The sequence below is a fragment of the Zea mays genome, chromosome 4 (genome assembly GCF_902167145.1).
Source record: "Zea mays cultivar B73 chromosome 4, Zm-B73-REFERENCE-NAM-5.0, whole genome shotgun sequence".
Classification (NCBI taxonomy): Eukaryota; Viridiplantae; Streptophyta; class Magnoliopsida; order Poales; family Poaceae; genus Zea; species Zea mays.
This window is the reverse complement of record NC_050099.1, coordinates 89,971,434-89,990,711: the sequence shown is the minus strand read 5'-3', so window position 1 is coordinate 89,990,711 and position 19,278 is coordinate 89,971,434. Positions and strand designations below refer to the sequence as shown.

Genomic DNA, 19,278 nt, shown 5'->3' with positions numbered 1-19,278 from the left:
AGCCTTTTTGTACTAATGGTTTAGGGACCTTCGTTGAATTTAACCTTCTAGGTAACTGCGTCCCTATCAGCTGAATCTTCTGTTGGATTTTCGTAGCCTAGCTACACCTAGCACTAGCACCACCTTATTTTCGTTGTAGCCGGCTGCAGTGTTTGTTCGTACCGTAGTCCATATCTGCTTGTCTAGCTACTTTTTACTACTACTTTTTACTGGAGACGCTGTTCGATTTTCGTAGCCTAGCTACCCCTAGCACCACTGTATCTGGGCCACTGCCGCCCAACGTGCATCACACACTTTATTCTACTGCATCATCAGCAACACGCCATGATATATTTGTCCACGAGCTAATAACACCAGCGTCGCCTAGAAACGGGCTCACGCAGGCGTCGTGCCTCCGCCGTTTGGCCATCTCTATATACAGCGGAGGATCAGGCAATAATCGCAAATCCCACACCAACCAGAGCCACCCTGCCGTCGTAGGCGCACGCGCCGTAGATAGGAAGCTTATTAAGCTAGCGCGTGTCGCTGCGCCATCCTGCCATGGAGGATCAGGCGCTGGCGCCGCTGCTGCAGCCGCTCCCGCTCGGCGAAACGGGGGCCATCAAGGGGCGCGCGAGGCGGGCGGCGCTGGAGTGGTGGGTGGAGTCGAAGAAGCTATGGCACATCGTGGGCCCGGCCATCTTCCAACGGATCGCGCTGTACGGGGTCAACGTCGTCACGCAGTCCTTCATCGGCCACCTCGGCGACCTCGAGCTCGCCGCCTTCTCCATTGCTGCCACCGTCGTCGGGGGCTTCAACTTCGGTTTCCTGGTAATCTTGCCGTTGTTACCTTTTGCATATCCTATGCTAACTCATTTCTGTTTGTGGAGCTGTGGGGGCACATGAAGCAACGCCTGTTACCCCTACACTACAATCTGTGAACTAGAAAATGATACGGTCAACCATCTGGCCATCTACTGGATGCATTTTACGAGATGTCAGTACACGACATCCTTCCATTTCTAATCCTATGCCAGTTCTATCTTTTATTCCAAGTCAGATTTCGTTTCTTAATTATGTCCCAGTTTTTGTAGAAAATACAATAAAAATCTACAGCATCAACAAACTGGATTTCATTAGATTGAGCATAAAATTAATATATTTGACACTGCACTCACTTGATACTGTAGATGTTAGTGATTTTTTTTCAATAAAACTTGATGAAAATTAGACCAACAGTTTCACTTGAGATAAAGCTACAACTGTCTTTGGAAAGGTAAAACGATGATTCATGTTCTTAAACGACGGATCAAGTATTATATACTCCTACATGGTAATAACACTTGATAAAAATCATATAACTTGAGTCGTGTCCGATCCATGGGCCATATGAGCTCTGATTTATGACGATCCCTGCAGATGTGATGCGACGGTAGGTTGAATTCTGGGTTTATGTAACCAACAAGATAGCCGCGCATTAATTTGGCTTCCTCCAGGCTCTAGCTGTCCAACATTTTGAATGAAGAAACACGAGGATTATTAATTAATAGCTTGCTGACTGTCGCTTTCGCAGTCTCACTGGCCGGTTATTAATCTCTCCTTGTCTCCCTTATTTCACGAAAAAGGCCCATATATGCTGCTGAGATTGGATGTCTAGTTCCTTTTTATGTGGATAGTTGCTGCCGACGATAGACAGCCAAGTAAAGAAATGCAAGTTCAGGAACCAATCGAGTCCAATCTATCCGGACGCATGGCTGCTAGCTCCAGATCATGCCAAATACGGAGTAACACAGCCAATCAAATGAGCCGTACGTCAGGAGAACCGTGATCTAGTTGGATGCATACATGGGTACTGGTCTGCAGCTGATGACGCTCTCGGGTCTCTCGGCCCATCGTTGTAGCCGCCTGCAGTTTTTGTTCGTACCGTAGTCCATATCTGCTTGTCTAGCTACTTTTTACTACTACTTTGGCAGCTCCCGATGCATACATGTGGATAGTTGGACACAAGCACAAATCTAAGCTCACCGGCTACGTCCTCTCAGCTCGCACAAGCCATACAAACAAAATGTCGCCGTCTTTCAATTATTACCCTACCGTTTCGTCATGGCTCACGACATATATTTGTAGTAGTTGTACAACATTTGGCTACTCGCAGTTACTAATTAATAATGCTGCAAGCGCAGTAAAAATGGAAGCACGTGCGCAATCAGCCATGGTAAAAAAAACAGTTTAATTAACTTGATGATGTACCTAGCTGGGAATGGCGAGCGCGCTGGAGACGCTGTGCGGGCAGGCGTTCGGCGCCAAGAAGCACCACATGCTGGGGGTGTACCTGCAGCGCTCCTGGATCGTGCTCCTCATCTTCGCCGCCGCGCTGACGCCGACGTACATCTTCATGGAGGACCTGCTGCTGCTGATCGGGCAGTCCCCGGAGCTGTCGCGGTTGGCGGGGCAGATGAGCGTGTGGCTGCTCCCGCAGCACTTCGCCATGGCGATGCTGCTCCCGCTCACGCGGTTCCTGCAGAGCCAGCTGAAGAACTGGGTGACCGCGATCACCGCGGCCGTCGCGCTCGCCATCCACGTCGTCGCCACCTACGTGCTAGTGCGTCTCCTCGACTTCGGCATCGTCGGGGCCGTCGCCTCTGCGGACATGGCGTGGTGGTTGGTCGTGCTGGGCCAGTACGTCTACGTCGTCGGCGGCTGGTGCCCGCTGTCGTGGAAGGGGTTCACCATGGAGGCGTTCGCCGACTTCTGGGAGTTCATCAAGCTCTCCTCGGCCTCCGGAGTGATGCTCTGGTTCGTGTTGCATTGTCGTCGTCGCCGCCGTCCATTTCGTAGCTTAATTAGTTTCTCTAGCTTCATGATTTGCTCACCTGCTTGCAGCTTGGAGAACTGGTACTACCGAGTGTTGGTGTTGCTGACAGGGTACCTGGACAACGCTGAAATCGCTGTGGATGCACTCTCCATATGGTAACCTTTTTGTTGTTGTTGTTGTTGTTGAGGAACCCTTCATATAGATATGGTAACTGCACGTACGGTGGTGCTTATTGGCAAATAAAATGCAGTCAGACGATCAACGGATGGGAGATGATGATCCCGTTCGGCTTCTTAGCAGCAACCGGGTACGTATATGTACAGGATCGGCATCGGCATCTCTCTCTCTCTCTCTCTCTCTCTCTCTCTCTCTTAAAAAAAATGGAACGGAAACATGAATCGGTGTGATGCATGGCATGGCAGGGTGCGAGTCGCAAATGAGCTCGGCGCAGGGAGCGGCAAAGGTGCGCGCTTCGCCATCGTGGTGTCCATCACGACGTCCGTGGTGATCGGCCTCGTCTTCTGGTGCCTCATCCTCTACTTCGACGACAAGATCGCGCTTCTCTTCACGTCCAGCGCGGTCGTGCTCGACGCCGTGCACCACCTGTCCGTGCTGCTCGCATTCACCATCCTGCTCAACAGTGTGCAGCCCGTCCTCTCAGGCAAGCCGCTGAACGACCCGTCCGAGCGTCCTAGCTTGTTGCCCTCAGCTAGCATTGTCTTGTTCCTTTTGATCGGCCAATTCAGCTAGCTCATTCAGCATGCATGAGCAATGCTAGCTAACCCGGCCGGCCGGGCTCTGTTGCTTCTGCAGGGGTGGCCGTTGGTTCAGGATGGCAAGCACTGGTCGCCTACGTCAACGTCGGCAGCTACTACCTCATCGGAGTTCCCTTGGGTATCATACTCGGTTGGCCGCTGCACTTGGGAGTAGGGGTAATGATGCTGCCAAATTTGGGGTTTATTTGGGCTGACGATGATCTAGACACAGCTTATATATGACTGCTTTCTCAGGGAATCTGGTCCGGGATGATTGGAGGGACCGCCGTTCAAACGCTCATACTGGCATACCTCACTGCCAAATGTGATTGGCACGAAGAGGTACGGTGGATCTCATCTTCTAGTATTTCTACGTATATTTCAGTTTCTTCTGCTGCATCGATCGATTTGTTTGTTGCCCTGCAAATGATTATTTATTTGCAGGCGAAGTTAGCTAGTATGAGAATGAAGAAGTGGGCCGACGAGTCGAAATAAACCCACTCCACTGCTGCGCTTTGTTTGTTAGCCAGGCACACAGGGGAACGGAACCCCTGAAGCTAAGATAACTTCTGGTAAAAATAAAATACGCATCATGCTTAGGAGTTACTTATCTGTAAAAATGAATCAAAAGCGCAACACGACTAAGGAAACAATGTCACTATGTATGTGCAGATACAGCGCTATGCATATTCCGGCCTTCAGACGCCGTTCCCTGCAGCTTGCTACAGTAAAATGAAGCCCCAGGTTTCTGACGATGGTGTACGGAAAGCTCCCATAGTGGAATTGCGTACCGCGCGTGTCAAAATATTGTTCCACTATAGCTAATATGGGACAGGACATTCATCGTTTTTTTTTCTTCTCATCATCGTATTGTTCCACTATAGGCATGCCTGGCTCTCACTAGGTCAACAAGGCTACACTTGTCCTAATTGAGTACATACGACACAAAATATTTGGTTGTCGTAAGGATAATTTTAAAGTACAGTTTCGGTGTCAAAATATTGTTCTACTATAGCTAATATGTAACAGGTCATTCATCGCCTTTTTTCTTGTCATCGTCGTAATTGTTAGGCGTGTTTGGTTTGCTTCCTAGGCGTGTCTGGCTTGCTCTAGCTCAGCCAGGCTACAACTAACCTGATTGAGTACATGCAGCATAAGTGTTTGTTTGTCCGTATGTGTCTAGCCTCGTTCACAAGAGTTGTTGATTGATTGCTTACATGAATACTATTTTGGATGAGTTAAAAATTGTTAAATAAATGAAGAATTTATTAGTAGATACCAAATATATGTTAAAATTATTTAATATACACTAATTACATATTAATAAACACTATTTATATGCTAATCTTAATCACGTACTTTTTTTATTGAAATATATATAGCATGTGTGGTCTATTTTCATTCGCTAAAATGTCAAGAACAAAGATATAAAATCGATTCGATGATTAAATCTTTTAATTAGAAGATATAAAAAAATAAACAAAAATAGTATCTCGATTTGCGTGTATGACTAAACACCTGGCTCAGCAGAGCGTGGCCACTGGCGTGCGCCGCACGAGGCATTCCCATCGAGCCTGGCTCACTAGTACACAGAAGTTCTATAGTGGCGGTTCTAAACCTATTTACACTGGCGTTTTTCAGTACCGCCAGTGCTAGGGGCCAGTGGAAATCAGCATTTCCACTGGCGGTTATTTTGGAACCGCCAGTGAAAAGTGCATTTTCACTGGCGGTTTTCTTAAGGAAACCGCCAGTGAAAAGTGCATTTTCACTGGCGGTTTTCTTAAGGAAATCGCCACTGAAAAGTGCATTTCCACTGGCGGCTGAATAAAGAAAATCGCCAGTGAAAAGTGCATTTTCACTGGCGGTTTTATAAAGCAAACCGCCAGTGGAAATGCACTTTTCACTGGCGGTTTTCTTTATTTAGCCGCCAGTGGAAGTTTTCCCGCCTTTTTTCAAAATTTCAAACAATACTGAATTATATATATATTTATTTACACACACACAAACATATATATATTTATAGATCTATATTGATATTAAATTCTATCATACATTTATATACATCAAAGTATTCTGTTTACAACCATATATGCTTCATGCATTCTATACATCATAAGTTTTCACCTAAGCTCTAATAACTATCTCGGCTAAGAGATAATCTACTAATTTCTGTTAGTATTCTAAACTCTGGCAAAGCTAATGTTCCGGAACCATCGTGATATTTTCCTTCTGCGGGAATGACCTCTTTCAATATGAATGTGCAGAGGTCCTCGACTATGCCATACAATGCAGCTTCGGTCAAGTTCTCCGGGTTTCCTCGTTGAAATTGCTGTAAAGGAATTTTATAAACATCATCTATTTATACTCAATAATAACACATTTGCATCTTTAATGACATAAATACATACTTGACTATTACTAATAATACCTTGTCAGGGTTCGTGATGTATCGTCCGTTCACTCATGAACTCGCACGCATAGAATCCACATAGGACCGATCCTTGTGGTTGCTTGTGGCACTACATAACGGGAGATTGGTTATTTAGTTGCAACATTGTGTATGATATGTATTCATAAAATCACATACTTACCGGCCAGTGATGATGGATGTCTAGTGGCACGCGTTGTTTCGACAGGTCGTACTTTCCACCTCTCATCTTATAGAATCTAAAAGCTCTGTGATCTCAAATAGAATCACCATGTTATTCTCAAATTTTAATCGATAAAAGTATGCATGCATAGAAAAGGCTTACAGCTCTAAGATGCTGAGGAATTCTGCATATGTCGAAGGGTCGAAGTTCAAGGAGTCGAGCACCAGCACCTTTCCAACCTTAGGATAAATGAGGAAGCATATCCAGTGGTCCCTGTACGAATCAAATTTGTGATGCATGTGTATTGAAATTATTAATTTTATTTATGCAAAATCACACTTACTTAAAGTTGTACGGGGCCATTATGGCTTCCCTGTCTTGAAATTGAAGCATTGCATGTCCTATGTAGGTGGCGTATCGAGCTTCAAAATCCTTCTTCATATCCTTTATACGCTTCTCAACTTCTTCGTCCGTCTTTCCCCGTATTTCATCGTTGTCTTTCCCAATTCTAAAAGTGTGGCTTTCCTCGGATATAAGTATTGGGTTGAGATACCCAACCCTTTTACTAGCACTAGCATTGGGCTTGGTACCGTAAAGAATCTCCTGTTGATCATGTTGCATTCTGCAAGTCACACGTGCATGTCAGATATTGAAATTTTATACAGCTCACTAATAATAACACACATATGTGGAAGTATGAGCGACACTTACAATGCAAACATCGTTACAAGTTGCACGTCGAGTCTCTGAAGGTTCATCATTAACCACATGTCCTCGAATGTAACAACGGCCTTTTGGTCCGAACCAATAAAAGCATGGTCTGGTATATGCACACTGATGGTGTCGATGCCAACCGATGATGCCCGCATGTACCAGTCATGCAACCTTTTAACACCAGCCGGGACCTTTCTTAGTTTATCAAGAGGTAGCAGAGGTCTGCCCGGCACATATTTTTTAGGCACGTTTTTGTAATCTGCCTTAGTTGGCTTCTTTATCTTTGCGGCCATTGCCTCAGCCTTTTTTGCAGACTCCTCGTGCTTGGCCAAATCAACAGTTTGTGACGTGAGGCTCCGTCCAATCCCTTTCAAAAACTGAGCTGTGCCAGCAGTAGTAGCTTTACTCTTCTTTTTCTGATACGGGGACACCAATTTTGGTATAGGAAGTTTAGATTTCTTTGATGGCCTTGGATCCTTTGATGGTTGTGGAGAAGGTGGATCCCTTGATGGTGGCGTAGACAGTGGGTCACCAAGAGGATGGGGAGGAGAAGGTGGTGGAGCCCTGAATGGTGATGCTTGTGGCGGAGACGGTGGGTCAGAAAAAGGATGAGGAGCAGCATGTGAAGTTTGAGGAGGTGATGATGGATGTACAATAGGAACAGCAATTTGAGAAGGCGGAGACGGTTGGGCCTGCGACGCCTGCGACGAATTCGACCAATCAAGCAATTCGACATCCCTTCGAGGCCAAAGGATAAAATTCTTGATAGCTTGTCCAAGTTTCTCGATACCTTCGGGCCCAGGGATGTCTAGCATGTCGTCCTCGGATCCTTGGACGACCGTCGTCACTTCTACTTTGCAATAATCATCTGGAATATCGTTTCCATGGAACTTGCGTCCTAGGATCGCAAGGCCTGTGGCTACTTTCTTTGTACGTTTATTGTTAATACCATATCTTATAACCAGTGTGCACGCCACAGGCCTTGTGATGTCATCAACTGGATAACGGTCCTTATTTCTCGTTGAAGCAACAGAGCTTGGTAATGTCGTACAATCTGTGGAAGCCGGCGGTTGAGCTGCTGGAATTATTTGTATCTGTGGAGTGGTCATCTGTTGAACAGACATCGCACTCGCCAACTGTTGCATCAATTCTGGAGGAGGATTCGATAGCATTTGAGACATCATGGCTTTGAACTCTTTCTTGGCCTCCTCCTTAAAATAATCCGCCATCTCTTCCTTGTATCGATCACGTTTCTTGTACAGACCTTCCCACTGTGGTCCGAATCCTTCCTTCCATCCTTCCTTAGACGAGATTCCTCGTACACGACCAGGATGCTCAGGGTTACCGAGACCAGCCGTTAGGATGTCTCTTTCCCTTTGTGGCTTAAAAGTTCCTTGGCTCTGCTTAGCTGCCATTGTATATATGTTTTTTGCCGCTTCTTCGACAATGGGATCATCAAAAGATACACCGGTCTCGGTTTCCCTTGGTTTTCTAGCACAGAGCCAATTTGCCGCCCTTTCACCAAGTTGCTCGGACAGCGTCGGCAACCCTGCGGCCTTCTTCTCGGCGTCTTCTTGTGTCCATTTAGGAACCTGACGCTTGTAACAACTTGTGCCTAGGTGGTGGCGGTACTTGTTCTTCTTTGATAGTTCCGAATTTGCCTCACTTAGAGATATGAAATCAGGGCTGCTCCTCTGCTCTAGAAATACTGCCCACTGACCTGCTGAGATTTTATATTTTTTGGTCGGGTCCAGACCTTTCTTTGCAAACTTTGTGTTCATCTCAGACCTCCAGTTTCGGAAATTGATTGCAAGCTGCTTCATCGTGTATTCCTTCACGAGTTCTTCTGAACCCCGAGGCAGAACGAACCTCATTAATAGCTTATTCCATATTTGATTCTTGACATCATCTGACACATCTCTCCACTGTCGTATTGTTATGTCAAGATTATCTCTAACTAAAAACCCAAGTGCATTCCGGAACTTAGGTAGTGCCTCTTCTGGAGCTAGGGGCTGACCTTTCGGGCTCACGTCTGAGATTTTGTATGTTTTGTCGGGAAACTTGTTCAGCCCCCTGTCACCTCTTTTTCGATCGCTCTGCTTCCTTTTCCTTGACGTCTCGGTTGTTGTCTTGGTCTGTTCCGGTGCGTCTTGGGTCGGCTCCGGTACGTCTTCGTATCGTGCCACGGCTTCTTCGAGTATCGCACAAAATTCAGACACGACCTCCTATTCATGTAATAAAATGCACAAGAGATCATGCATGTGAAATCAGTAGGGTACACATACGAAGCTAAAGATGCGTACTTTTACCTCAGCTTCTCGTGGATCATAAGTAGGGTCACGTTGCAACTCACGGAGAGCGGCCCTATCTATGCTAGTGGTAGGAAAAGGGTCGCTAGGCGTTTCATATCCTTCACTGCTGGATTGTTCTTGAGCAACACTCTTGTCCATGTGCTCGGGCACTAATCCTTGGTCCTTGATCGGAGAACTCATTGAGCTATATATATACAAATACATAAGCAATAATTAAATACATATTAACACATATTAACGTAAGCAATAATTAAATTCATATTAACAAATACCCTAAACCCTTAACCCTAACCCAAAACCCTAACCCTAACCCTAACCCTAACTATAACCCTTAACCCTAACCCTAACCCTAACCCTTAACCATAACCCTAACCCTAACCCTAACCCTAAACCCTAACCATATAGTATCGTATAGTCGTATAGTATTGTGTTACGGATATTATCGAGTTACGTATATTATCGAGTTACGTATAGAGAGGGAGAGAGGGAGAGTCGTATAGGACGGGGAGAGAGGGACAGAGGGAGAGTCGCATAGGACGTATAGAGAGGGAGAGAGGGAGAATCGTATGGATATTATCGAGTTACGTATAGAGAGGGAGAGAGGGAGAGTCGTATAGGACGAGGAGAGGGAGAGAGGGAGAGTCGCATAGGATGTATAGAGAGGGAGAGAGGGAGAGTCGTACGGAAATTATCGAGTTCAGATCGAATTCGGATCGGATCGGATACGTATATTATCGAGTTGTGACGGATAAAATTACAATGTATATATTCAACCTGATGATTTTTATCGAGTTTAGCTCTTGATTTTTATGTATATATTCAACTAGATGAACACACATATATATATATATTAAACACATACATTTGAACACATATGAACACACATATATATATTGAACACATACATTTGAACACATATGAACACACATATATATATTGAACACATACATTTGAACACATATGAACACACATATGAATAAAAATAAGTATTGTATGAATACTCTCATCTCCTCTCCTCTCTCTCCCTCTCCCTCCTCTCTCTATCTCTCTCCCTCTCCCTCTCTCTATCTCTCTCCTCTCCCTCCTCTCTCTCTCTCACCCTCCTCTCCCTCCCTCTATCTCTCTCCTCTCCCTCTATCTCTCTCCTCTCCCTCCTCTCTCTCTCTCACCCTCCTCTCCCTCCCTCTATCTCTCTCCTCTCCCTCTATCTCTCTCCCTCTCTCTATCTCTCTCCTCTCCCTCCTCTCTCTCTCTCACCCTCCTCTCCCTCCCTCTATCTCTCTCCCTCTCCCTCCTCTCTCTTCCCTCTCCCTCTCCTTCCTCTCTCTTCCTCCCTCTCGGCGGCGGCGGCGCGTGCCCTCCTCTCTCTTCCCTCTCCCTCTCCCTCCTCTCTCTTCCCTCTCCCTCTCCTTCCTCTCTCTTCCTCCCTCTCAGCGGCGGCGCGTGCCCTAGGGTTTACTAAACGCGGCGGCGGCAGCTGCCGGCGCGGTAGACGGCGGCGGCGAGCAGAAGAGGGGAAAGAGAAAAACACCTGACGGCGGTGCGGGGGCGCGGGGCGGGAATGGCGGCGTGGGGACGGGCGCGGGGACGATCGCCGGCGAAACCCTCAGGGTCGAAATCCAGCAGCCTGACGGCGTCTTGAAGTGAACTGGCGCCAGGGACTTGTAAAATTTTTCGGCTCCCGCGCGCCACCCTTTATATAGGCGCCATTTCTACTGGCGGTTGACAACGAGAACCGCCAGTAGAAATGGCTTCCACAGACTGTAGAAGCCATTTCTACTGGCGGTTGACAACGAGAACCGCCAGTAGAAACTATTTCTACTGGCGGTTGTCATAGAGAACCGCCAGTAGAAATGGCTTCTACAGTCTGTGGAAGCCATTTCTACTGGCGGTTCTCGTTGTCAACCGCCAGTAGAATTGTTTTTTATTATTATTTGACATAGTTTTTTATATATTGTTTTACTTCACTTTTTATATATTATATTAAGTATACTTTTATATATAGTTTTTTATATATTGTTTTACTTCACTTTCCATCCTCTCTCTCCTCTCCACTCTCTCTCCCCTCTCCCTCTCCATCCTCTCTCTCCTATCCACTCTCTCTCCCCTCTCCCTCTCCATCCTCTCTCTCCTCTCCACTCTCTCTCCCCTCTCCCTCTCCATCCTCTCTCTCCATCCCCTCTCTCTCTCCTCTCTCTCCATCCTCTCCTCTCTTTCCATCCTCTCTCTCCTCTCCACTCTCTCTCCCCTCTCACTCTCCATCCTCTCTCTCCTCTCCACTCTCTCTCCCCTCTCCCTCTCCATCCTCTCTCTCCATCCCCTCTCTCTCTCCTCTCTCTCCATCCTCTCCTCTCTTTCCATCCTCTCTCTCCTCTCCACTCTCTCTCCCCTCTCCATCCTCTCTCTCCTCTCCCTCTCCTCTCTCTCCTCTCTCTCTCCCTCTCCTCTCTCTCCATTTACCTCACTCCTCTCTATAAAGTCAATAGAAAGTCATGTAAAATTGTAAATGGTAGCCACGAAAATTGAATGAAGACAATTACATGCTTTGGTTTGTCGCTAACAATAATCAATTACATGACAAGTCCTAACAATAATCAATTACATGACAAGTATATAATCTAGGAAGCTATTGTTCTGCCTTGTCCATCGTGGCGTACCCAGGGCAACGAATTGCGTGGGATGCTTCGCTCAACGTTCCTTATCTTGGTTGGATGGTCTATGAAAAGAGACATGTCGTTGAACTGGTTAAAATCCTCTAAATCAGATACACCATCAACTCCTATAGCTTGTTGTTTTCTAGGAAAAACTACATGCTTCGGTTTGTCGGTGCTTTTCTTCTCATTGTTAGAAATGATCTGTTCAGCATAGAAGACCTGTGCATCACGATTAGCAAGGATCCATGGGTCATCTTTGTAACCTACCTTACTTAGATCAAGAACTCTGACCCCATAGTTGTCTACCGTGACATGTTTGTCTTCAACGCATTGACATCGGAAAACCGAGATCTGAAATGTACCATAGTCTAGTTCCCATATGTCCTCAATAAAGCCAAAATATGTAATAATCTCACCAGTTTCATCATCTATGGCCTCGCATCGAACACCACTGTTTTGTGACATGCTCTTTTTGTCCTTGGACTTGGTACAAAATGTGAATCCACTAATGTCATAGGTTTGCCATGTTGTGACCTGGCATGATGGTCCAGATGCCAAGCCCTTGATGGTTTGTTCTTCTATTGTTTCTCCACGTGGAATGTCCTTCACCATTAGCCATGTGTTGAACCGCTGCTTATGTTGCTTCATTACCCAATCATCCGTATGCCCAGGATTTTGCTCGCGAAGCTCATTGATGTGTTGTTGGATAAATGGCTCCATTATCGTTAGCTGATGTAGGATGCTCTGATGTGCCTCAAGTACTATATCGTAATCCGGTGGGATGAAAGATTTCCGTCCCATCCTCCCGCTTCCATACAGTCTACCCTCGTGTCGTGACGGAGGCAGACCTATTGCAACCTGGTCTTTTAGGATACTATTGCAGAATGGACCTCCGGACTCAATGGCCTCTTCGGTACAGTACCCCTCTATCATGGATGCCTCGGGACGAGCACGGGTTGATACATAGCCATTCAGTATTGACATGAAACGCTCATACGTCCACATTTCATGCAAGTACATAGGACCCAATGCCTCTATTTGTGGCACCAAGTGTACCACAAGGTGCACCATAATATCAAAGAACGATGGAGGGAAACACATCTCAAACTGTGATATTGTCTCCACTGCGAATTCCTGAAGAGATGCCAACTCATCACGGCCAATTACCTTTTGTGAAATCCTGTTGAAAAAGTAGCACAACCGTGTGATTGCCATCTTTAAAAACAAAGGATTTATAGCCCTGATGGCAATAGGTAGGAATGTAGTCATCATGACATGGCAATCATGTGAGTTGTAGTTGGTGATTGTCAGGTCTTTCATTGACACAATACTCCGTATGCTAGAGCAGAATCCGGATGGGACTTTCAAATTCTTGAGCCAAACACACATCGCATGTTTCTCATCTACATTGAGATTGTAGCTTGCTGCTGGGAGATGGTACTTCCCATTTTCTTGAAGAACGGGATGTAGTTCCTTTTTTATGCCTAAATCTACCAAGTCCATGCGTGAATTGAGCCCTTCTTTTGTTTTGCCCTTTATGTCTAGCAAGGTGCCCATTATGCTTTCAAACACGTTCTTCTGAACGTGCATACCATCGATCGCATGCCGCACATCTAACTCTTTCCAGTAAGGCAAGTACTCGAAGAAAATAGACTTCTTCTTGAATATAGCCCCCGAAGCTGGTTTGGCATCCTTCCTTGTTTTTCCGTCTTTTGTCTTCTTCCCGAAAACAAACTTGATATTCCTGACTATTTCAAAAACTCTATGACCTCTATTGTTACCCGATGGAGCAGTAGAATGTAGTTCACCATTATTGTCGAAGTACTTATCCATCTTTCGCATGCGGTACCTGTGTCCTTCCAATAAAAATCGTCTGTGCCTCATGTAAACTATCTTCCTAGATGCAGCAAGGGATACGTAAGCAGTTCCATAAATGCATACTGTGCAACCAACCTTTCCCTTAAACTGGCCTGATAATGTGAAGAGAGCAGGGTAATCGTTGATCGTAACAAAAAGAATTGCTCTCAGCGTGAATGAACCTTTACGATACTCATCCAACATTTGAACACCCGTTTCCCACAATATTTTCATATCCTCCATTAAGGGCTCCAAAAATACATCCATGTCAACTCCAGGTTGTGTAGGTCCAGAAATAAGGATGGTTAGCAAAATGTACTTCCGTTTCTGCATCAACCATGGAGGAAGGTTGTATATGGTGAGGATCACCGGCCATGTGCTATGCTTGCTGCTCCTCTCAGCAAATGGGTTCATTCCATCAGTACTCAGTGCGAACCTAACATTTCTCGGTTCATCGGCAAAGTCTCGGTGGTTGTCATTGAAATCTTGCCACTGCTTCCCATCGGCTGGATGTCGAAGCTTCCCATCGTTTTTGTGCTCATCAGAAGCATGCCAGCTCATAAGTCTGGCATCCTCAGGATTAGCGAACAAACACCTCAATCGATCGACGACGGGGAGGTACCACATCACCAAAGCAGGAATCTTTTTGAGCGCATAATAGTCTACTTCTTTTTCTTTGCTCGTGAATTTTGAAGTCTTTTTTTGGGCTTTCTTTCGCTTCTTCCCTTTAGACACGGATGCAACACACTCTTCCTCTCGATAGTCTTTATTCGTCTTGTACCTACTTGCACCACACTTTGGGCAGCTCTCCAAGTCTTTATAATCATCACCTCGATAAAGGATACAGTGATTTCTACACGCGTGGATCTTCTCCACACCCATAGTGAGCGGACTGATTAGTTTCTTTGCATAGTACGTGTTAGCAGGCACATTGTTCTCCTTTGGAAGCATGTCTGCGATAATACTCAAGAACGCATCGAAGCCAGCATCAGACACACCATATTTAGCTTTTAACATCAACAGCTTTAGCACAGACCGGAGCGTCGTGAACTCTTTGGTACAACCCTTAGACTCGTCGTACAAAGGCTCTTCTGCTGCCTTCTTCAGGGACTCCATACCTTTCATTAAGAACATCGATTGATCTGTATGACGACGCAACATTGCCTCTAGCAACTCTGCATCTTCCTCATCCATAACACTTGGCAGAACATGAGGTCTATCATGTTCATTTCCTCCAGCGTAACCATGATCAGTAACATTTTGCACTACATGTTCGCTCTATGGAAGAGGTTGGTGTGTCTCGTGAACGAACTGAAATCTGTCGTCGATGTTCTCAGGGTTTCCAGTCGTATAAGGCGAAGAGCTACCCTCTCCATGCTTTGTCCAAATTGTGTAATCCTTCATAAATCCTCGGCATACCAGATGAGATATGATTTGTTCTGTGTCATTAAATACAGCAGCATTTTTGCAGTCCATGCATGGACAATATATGTGTTTTGTCTTTGTTCTCCAAGCATGGTTCGTAGCGACATCAATAAACCTATGGACCTCGGATATGTATGATGGATCTAGCCTTGATAAGTTATACATCCAGGATGTCCTCTCCATCACCACCTGTAAAAAAGTAACATAAACACACAAGAACCAACCTTTCTTAGCAACCTTCTTCCAAAAAATAAAGATAAACCCCCCCCCCCTTGTATTTTGTGAAATCTGGCCCTCTAATGGAAGTTGGGCTGCGAGCTATAGTTCTTGTCGGGAAGGATGAAGGGGTGAAACCCTATATCCAAAATGTGGCTAAATTTAAGGAAAATGAACAAAAATTGGCAAGAGGAACATAAAACCAAACTTTCCTAGCCATACTCTTCTCTCTAACACATGGTGAAGGCCTAGTTCCAAAATTGAGCAAAGATGAACAATAATTGGCAATTAAAACATAATTAAACCAACCTTTCATAGCAACTAATAAAAACAATCTTAATTACCAAACCTATCTTCTTCTCTCTCCACACAACACATGAACCATTCATTAAACAACTTAATATGTCATGGGATAAACTGATTTGAGAACTAAACATGAAAAAGGAGAGAGGATAGACAAAATCTAACCATATTAAACAACTTTATTTGAGGGAATAGAGCAAAAATGTGACTAAAATGTGGCTAAAATTGAGAGAGGATACACTCTCTCTCAAATGGTGAAACCCTAGATCCAAAATGTGGCTAAAATTGAGCAAAAATGAATAAAAATTGACATTAGCAACATAAACCAACCTTTCTTAGCAATCTTCTTCCAAAAAATGAAGATCAAAACCTCTCCCCATGTATTTTGTGAATTCTGGACCTCCAAAATCGCCTCCAATGGAAGTTGGCTGCGAGCATACAGTTCACTGTCGGGGGAAGAAGAGGGGTATTTATAACAGACAGTTCACTGGCGGTTGGCTTTAAAAACCGCCAGTGGAAACCTATTTCCACTGGCGGTTATCTTAACACAACCGCCAGCGGAAATAGGATGTTTCCACTGGCGGTTAAGTTAAGATAACCGCCAGTGGAAATCAATTTTCACTGGCGGTTGGTGTTACACAACCGCCAGTGGAAACATCCTATTTCCACTGGCGGTTGTGTTAAGATAACCGCCAGTGGAAATAGGTTTCCACTGGCGGTTTTTAAAGCCGGGCCCACCTGTTTCTTTCACTGACGTTTGATAACGGAAACCGCCAGTGAAAAGTTGAACGTGCCGCAGGCTTTGAGCTCTTTTCTACTAGTGGCTCGCGGTGCTTTAAGTTCCATGCTTGTCTGTCTTCTGAAATGCAGTGAACTAAAAAAACGTTGTTTTTTGCACGCACATATATAACTGCACTTATAGGGAAGGCAAACAAACGCGCCCTTTATTATTTTCATCATGAGCACCACCACCATTATCGTTACTACTATTGTTATTATAAAAATGTAGATAGTTTCGGTCCATAGAACATCTATATTTATTAAAGAGCGAAATATTCCTTTCAACTTGTCTTCCACTCTCTCCATCACAATTTATAATTCATTTGACTTTTTTTATTAAATTTGATCGGCTTATCTTATTCATTTTTTCGAAAAAATAAAAAATTCAAAGGCATGCTCAAACTATATTAAATGCTTAACAGTTTCACAGTAAAAATAAAATACACAATTACAATTTTTGAATAATACGAGTCAGTCAAATCTCGAGTAAAAAAGTCAAACGAATTATAAAGAGGGAGTACTTCACAAATTGCTTTTTTGTCCTGCTTTTAAACTTTCTAGCTGTCTACGGAGGATTATGTAAATAGAGAATTTATACTGTAGATTACACTGTTTATAGAGTAAAATTTGAAATAGAGAATAAAATAGACGAGGGGTAGGATAGCCGCTGGACGTAGCCTAAACTGCCCTTCACACCTTTGTATCATGTATATGACTCAATTGTCTAGCACACACTGTATATTGTATATGATTCGAATTCATGGCCCTTGTGGCCTAGATTCATGACATGTGCTTGTATTATGTTCGGCAATTTACTTATCCTTATATCTATATTCAAATTTTATTTTCGTGAGTAGTACAATCTACAATATAAAATAGTGTTTTGTGTGGTCATATGCTGGTGAACATGGTCTTATAGAAGTTAGAATAACTCACATCCATCGATGATTGAGAGTACGATTCCACGCGATGACGCGAAGTACGATTCCAACACGCATTGGGTTACATGCAAAGCAGGGTTTATTTGCTAGCTAAAGGAAAAAATAAATCTTAGAAAATTAATATTTGTACATTTTTGGCATGACTCTTCAAATGATCATATGGAGAAACTGAAGCAAAGTGAAAATGAATCACATTTTATATATCACATTTGGATTTAAGGATAAAGCCAAATGCATCTCATGTGTCAGATCATGTTTCACGACGACTCTTTATAGAAAACCATGTCACAATGTTTTTACATAATGAAATGTCTTTAAAAATAACTAAATAAAATAAACCGGATGAATATAACTTCTCCATAGACATGGTTGAGTGGGAGACGACTATCTACACATCGTCAAATTCATCGAAATAATCCTCCTTCGGTGATACTAGTTCCTAACCTTAGCATTAATTATATCAAGTATATAGAAGTAAGTGTAGGGTAAGGTTTACTAAGAAATAGTGTGAGGCCCAGCACTAGCTTTTAATTTAGTCAAAATTATATTACCAATTACTATGTATAAGTGCTACCAACCTAATTAAAGAAATGATCATAAACGAAATACCCACAATGTAATGCACGTCCGGTTTAATTTAATTCTATAATTTACTCATGTGAGGGTCCGAGTCGCTCGTAACCGTGAGCATGACTCATATATCAATTTTACGCATTGTAGAAGTCCCACATCTTTACCCACAAGTCATGTTTCCCTTCTAGCCTGGGTTAGCTAGACCCTTAGAAACATCTAGAGATGGTAATGGGGATCCAATTCTGAATTCCTACGGGGAATTCCCCTATTTGGGGACGGGATGGGGGTAGTTTAGTCTCTACGGGGATCTAAACGGTGAAAATTTAGTCCCTCTCGGGTTCACGGAGATGAGGATGATGAACCATCGTCATCCCTATTACCTTCATACCCGCCCCACGAGCTTCTCTTGATCTAATTTAGTCCATTAACATGTTAAATTTATACTGAAAACTCAGTTAATGGAATTCCCCGCTAGAACATGCATGTTATAAAATAGCAAACTAAAGTCTAAAGTACATGTATCTTATAATTCTAAATCTAGTTTGCTCAATTTATATGGATTTGATATAATCAAGTTGAATTTGCCTCTAAATATTGCATATTCTAGCGGGGACAGTTTTCTCGCGGGGATAAATTCCCTGATGAGGACGAGGATGGGAGGAAAATCTCCCTCGTGAGTGTTCACAGGAATGTGAATGGGGAGGCATTCCCCGATGGGAATTCCCTATTGCCATCACTAGAAACATCCAAGATGAATGGCTAGGTATCCACTACAAGACCTTTACAAAGATCCACTAGTATGAGAAAAACTTGCTACGGTTTCAGATAGGGGTACAGATCATCCGACAGTCAGAAAAACCATCACAGCATGACCAACCTCGTCACCATACTTGTGCAACTCGTCCCTGTTTGCCCTTTCTAGTAAGAGGTAAGATTCTCATATACTAGCTTTCCTAATTAATTAGCCAAGGACAAAGTCTTAATAACCTGGTTGTAGCACTGTTTCTCCCATGGTCGCTCCTTGTTCTAATTAAACAAAAGGATCTTATCATACATAATTGTCGGCGTTTCGTCCTCGGGGGGTCCCTGGACCGACGAGTAAATTGTCGCTGTGTGCCCCAGCCCAGATGGGTCGGCGCGAGACGGAACACAAAGAGGGGAAAACCGCGACTTCGTGTTGCCCTGCGCCCAGGGTGGATGCGCTTGCAGTAGGGGGTTACAAGCGTCCGCGAGGGAGAGAGAGAGCCTGTTCGTCAGCCCGTCCTCCCGTGCGGCCACCTTCTCGTACGAGGGCCCTGGACCTTCCTTTTATAGATGTAAAGAGAGGGTCTAGGTGTACAAAGGGGGGTGTACCAATATGCTA

The 19,278-nt window shown here is 44.4% G+C and overlaps 1 pseudogene across 2 annotated transcripts; it reads left to right on the top strand.

Annotated features, from left to right (window-relative positions):
- The first annotated feature begins 294 nt into the window (after window positions 1–294).
- Window positions 295–4,544, top strand: LOC100281472 (MATE efflux pseudogene; annotated as a pseudogene). Of its 2 annotated transcripts, none has more exons than NR_158675.1 (9): window positions 295–810; window positions 2,234–2,775; window positions 2,863–2,949; window positions 3,045–3,101; window positions 3,217–3,455; window positions 3,608–3,726; window positions 3,805–3,891; window positions 3,994–4,121; window positions 4,222–4,544. The product of NR_158675.1 is annotated as an MATE efflux pseudogene, transcript variant 2 (transcript). The 2 variants fall into 2 exon arrangements; NR_158151.1 differs by having other exon boundaries at window positions 458–976; window positions 3,049–3,101.
- The last annotated feature ends 14,734 nt before the right edge of the window (window positions 4,545–19,278 follow it).